This window comes from Cibotium barometz, chromosome 59 (genome assembly GCF_041138505.1).
Source record: "Cibotium barometz isolate CiBa-2024 chromosome 59, ASM4113850v1, whole genome shotgun sequence".
In the NCBI taxonomy this organism is placed as follows: domain Eukaryota; kingdom Viridiplantae; phylum Streptophyta; class Polypodiopsida; order Cyatheales; family Cibotiaceae; genus Cibotium; species Cibotium barometz.
In genome coordinates, this window is record NC_141104.1 from 10701941 (window position 1) to 10707327 (window position 5387).

Sequence of the window (5387 nt, forward strand, 5' to 3'; positions counted from 1 at the left end):
ATGACAGGCTGTGTGACAGCCACTCTAGAGACTGGCATAGTTATAGCGCCAGCTCATTTAGTCGGGTTCACACTATAGAGAACCCGTGTATGTATTGGTTGAGTACCTTTCATATTGTGTGTACTCTTATTTCTTGTATATGGTGTGTTGAGTGTAGAGTAGAGAAGAAGAAGATTTTCAGCCTCTCACCTTGTGTGTTCTCTATTAGGGTTTTGTGAGTGTGTGTGAGTGCTTGCAAGAGCTCAAGCTCTCCTCCCCCCTGCATCTTTTCAACGATAAGACACCTCAAATGGAACCTCATTTTAAGTATATACTAGCCTCATCTGGAGGAGGGAACTCGATGTTGCACCCATCACCTCCTCTATTGTATGACCAATCATTTCCAATAACCTTTCACTGGCCTAGAGAAAACCTTAAGAGCTGAGATAACATCATCGCAAGGAGAAGAGGGGGCAAGGATGTGTCATTGTGGAGGCATGTAAGTACTAGCGACATATGTTTGATATCAAATTTGATTAAAGACAAACGTTTTGACATGATCAAGACATGACAAGTGAGTAATACTTCAAAATTTCTTTAAAGCAGACTCTATCCCTTTCAACCATGTTGCAAGAGAAGTAGGAGTGCTTACGGTGCCATCCAACGATAAGTTCCTGTTTCTGGAGTCATGCCTTCAGTCTGCACCTCAATCCTTGCTACTCCAAAATCCGCAATCTTTATTGACTTGTCAGCAATCAACAGGTTGTCTGATTTCAAGTCTCTATGGATGACCCCGAAGCTGTGCAGATATTCCATCCCTCGGGCGACATCAAGAGCATATTTCACGGCAAGTCGCAAGGGTATTATGCGCCTCCGGGCAAGAAACATTCTCAGGGAACCCCCTTTGGCATACTCGGTAGCAATGCACCACACCAAAGGCTTTCTACATGCACCAATGAAGCGCACCACGTTATCATGTTGCAGCGTTGCAAGCATGGAGACCTCCTTGGAAAACTGATTCTCCAGGAACTGAGCTCTCTCCAGATTATTCTCAGGCCTTTCAAGGATCTTCACTGCAATATCCTCACCATTGTAGGTCCCCCTGTAGAGCCGGCCAAAGGCACCCTGAGCAAATGCTGGGCCCATGCTGAGCCGCCTCAGATCAATGGTCCATTCATCATAGCCCTGGAGCCCCTCAGTAGGGTATCTGACATCCATGAGGGCAATCGAAAGGGCATCCTCACCGAGGGCATGTGTGGGTGATGGTGCACTTTTGTTCTGCATCCCGCTGTGATCTCCGGAGGCACCCTTGGGACGGTCAGGGATGAGCATGGCTATTGATGAAGCTGTGAAATGGTTGGAACCCTCACTGCTGTACACAGAACCGCCATAGTGGGACGGGTCTATGTCCATGGGCATGGTGGATCGCCCATGGTGGATCCATCGGCCACGCGACGGTAGTCGCTATCCATGAACATGGGGGAAGGCTCATTAAGGCCTGTAATGCTTGGATAGTGCTGCTGAAGGTTCTGATCAAAACCCTAAACTCTCTATTCACGGAGCTCTCTGCAAACCCTAATGTCGACCTCTTCTTCCTACTGTTGGAGGAGCGAAATCAAGGCCGGAAATGGGTATGCAAGAGATCATCTGCATAGATGGGGGTTGCGATGAGCTCACGACGGCAGTTCCATGACCGAGGGCACTGTGGAGAAGAAGAACGCAGGCTGGGGGACGACAAGTGAGCAATGGATCAAATGAAACCAAAGGAAATGAGACTGAGAAACAAACCAAATGAAACCAAAGGAAATGAGACTGAGAAACAAACCAAATGAAAGCAAATCACAAGCTGTCTTGTATCTAAACGAAGGTAGGAGAGGTCGGGCTAGGCCACATTATTCCACCTCAAAGTACTCCCATATAGATGCAAAGAATTCGGGGCGTTCAAGCATACCTCGAGAGCACCATGTGAGGCCGGATAGAAATCCCAAAAATCCCACGCCTCATATATGGCAAGCCTACACACCCAGTATCAAAAATAAACTTTTTTCCTAGCCAATTAAAAAAAGGATGACCTTCAAGCTCTACGAGTTTTTACTGGAAAAATGTACACGTTAAACTAAAATGTACACTACCGATTTTTCTCGATTTTGAACCGTGAAAATTACACTTAAGGACTTTTTACCTACACCAATACATTCCTCAATGCAGACACACATACCCTAAAATGAATTAATAGAGTGCGTAGCTAGAGATTGCATGTTACAATCATTTGCAAATGAAACCAATGAAGATAATCTCTCATATTAAAAAAATTGCAAGTACAAGTTACACATATGAAGGGTGTAGCTCTCACACACAACTAGAAATGTATCAACAAACAATGTATTAAGATGTTCTAAAGTCATGAGGCATGTGGGGGAGGTGGAATAGAAGCACTTGTGTAGAGAGTAGGAGCCATACCAAGTCAAGATAATTCCATGTGCCACTATCATGGAAAGTTATCAATAATATAACTATCAAGGGAAGTTATCACAAGTCAACAATATATGATTGCCATGTAGGTGGGTGGTGCAAAGTCAACAAAAGGACAAACCAATTTAGCCAAGTGTGCTAACATGAAAGTCCACTTTAATATGTTCTACCTTTGATTTATTGAGGTTGAAATCCACTAATTCATTATAAATATTTCAATAATCATCCTTGATGATGTGAGTGGTGGATTTTCCTTTATTCTAAGCAAGATTTTCAGTTCCTCTTGTTTGATTTTACCCCAAGAGGTTTTATCAAGATATTTGCCATTTGCTTAGTGGTTAGACAATATATAAGTTCTATTTCATATTTTTCATCATCACTAATAAAATGTTGTATCTCTATGTGTTTTATTCGATTATAAAATAATATTTAGCCAGTTTGATTGAACTTTGATTGTTAGTCTATAGGGTGTTAACCGATGTTCCTTGTAATTCGTCTAAGCCAAATAGTTTCGCATGCTCTACATTGATGACAGCTCTGTATTGCTTCTTACTACTCCAAGAGATGAGATCATCACCCTGATCCTGAGTGAGAGGAAATGTCCTAACCTAAATTTTATGATAGTTTTATCACTAGCCCAATCACTATGTGCATAGCTAACTAACTTTAAATTCTTACATTGTGTGCATTCATTAGTACTTGATTCAAAGTTCCTTTGATATAGCGAAGTATTCATTTAGGCGGCTTTGACTCTCTCTAGGTTAGTACAAGAATATGCATTACAATGCTCAATTAAGAAATAGCAAGCCACAAGGTAGTATGAAAGTTACCTATATAATGCTACATCAACATTTGGAGTTGGATTTATCTTATCAAGCTTGACACTGAATTCCATTAGAATTGAAATGGGCGTTGAGTACTTTCAGGCTAAACCTTTTCAAAATATCTATGGTATTTTTTATTTAAGTAAGAATGGTTTTTTCATCCAAATTTCTAAACCCCAACCTTAAATTGATGAAATCCTTGAATTCACAAGAAATAATAATTTCTAAACCCCAACCTTAAATTGATGAAATCCTTGAATTCACAAGAAATAATAATTTCATCATTACTTCTTATGATAATAATGCCATCTCATATAGGATAAAAATGATGGGACTACCTTTCTTATCTTGTTTGATATCCAGGTTAGAATTTGACATGTTTTCACAAACCCTTGAATGTTAAGTGTATATGAATCTTGTAGTACTAGACTTGTGGAGCTTGTTTCAAGCTATAAAGGGTCTATTTTAACATTTATCATCTTGACTTTGGATATAACAAACCCTTCAAGTTGATCCATGTACACTTCTTATTTGAGATCCCCATATAAGAAGGTTATTTTCACGTCCATTTGATATTGAGGCGGCCAAATAAAGTGTGCTAAAAGAGATACAATCAACTTGATAGTGTTAAGCTTACCAGTTAATGTAAAGTTTTCCTCGTAGTTAATGCCATCCTTCTGGGAGGAAAAATCTTTTGCTACCAATGTCGCTTTGTATATGTTGATACTTCCATCACTTTTTAGTTCATCTAATAAATCCACTTATTACCATTAGTGGACTTAAAGGTAAATTAACCAGCTCACAAGTGTTGTTAGCTTGAATGCTCTTATATTCCTCATTCATAGCTTCTTCCTAATCTTCATTTTCTTTGACTTCTTCATACCTTTTTAGCTTGTGTATCTTCATGATATTGGTCATTTAGACATTATTGTAAGTCAATTTATTAGATGGAAGACTTTGATCTCCTTAGAATATGAAGAATGAATGTTGTCTTCTAGAATCTCAGTTGAGTTGGTGACTGGAAAATATTCCTCTTTGATATATTCATCTAATTTATCTTTTTATGAATGAAAGCTTGATCATCATTACTGACAACTTTATTTGTGTCATTGGAATCCTCGTTGAATATAACATCCCTATAAAAGAAAACTTGTTTGATGTCTAGATTATACATCTAATAAGCCTTACATTCAATTGTTTGGCACCATATCCAAAATAATACACTTATTGGATTTGTTATCTAGTTTCTCCTTTCAAATGTAGTAACAAATGTTGATTGCTTTCGTCGCCTCCATCATTGCTGTGTATCTTGCCCAATAGCAAGGTAGGGGTCCTCACCATGATCTTTTCATCCTATTTTTCATTATGATGGTCGTATTGCAATGATGTTGTGTGCCCTATCTATAGTCATCCCTAAGCTCCACCACTATCATTTTCACATCATCTGTCATCCATCCACATGTATATCATATGTGCCTTTCTCTCCTTTTTTATCATGATATTTAACACACACACATCATGCCCTTCTCAAGGAACTAAAAGGAAACCCTACAGCACTCACCTTATTGAAAACCCTCCCCAATATATTGTTATCAGTCTTTAGCACACCATAGATATGCTTGGGAAAACCCTAGACTACCCACGTAGAGTCTCATAATAAACATTAGGTGGCCGTGAAAAACTAGTCTAGTTTTTCACACCTTTCACACCTGTGAAAAACCACGCTGGTCTTTCATATTGACATGACTACTACAAAAAGGGGGCATATGGGGGAACCACCTAAAAGTCTTAAACCCTTAATTTTTGGCATGAAAATCATAGATTTTCACACTCGTGAAAATCCTATGTCTATATTTTTACCCTAACTTACCATGGTCTAAAACTCCCATTAAAAGGGTTATAACTACTCTAACATTCTTACTACCATCATATCCATCAATAAAACTGACATTTCTTCATCATGATTTTCTCCAGAAAACCACGCTTGAAAAGATACTTTGGTTTTTCATGCCTTAACAACCCTTCACTTTGCATTTGTTATAAACAGCATCCTCTCTTAACATATTCATTATCATTAAACTGCTTCCCTCTGTAAGAAAAAGACCTAATTTT

General features: G+C 38.9%; 1 pseudogene; it reads right to left on the bottom strand.

Annotated features, from left to right (window-relative positions):
* Nucleotides 1-318: 318 nt before the first annotated feature.
* Nucleotides 319-1744, bottom strand: LOC147605477 (serine/threonine-protein kinase STY13 pseudogene; annotated as a pseudogene).
* Nucleotides 1745-5387: the final 3643 nt, after the last annotated feature.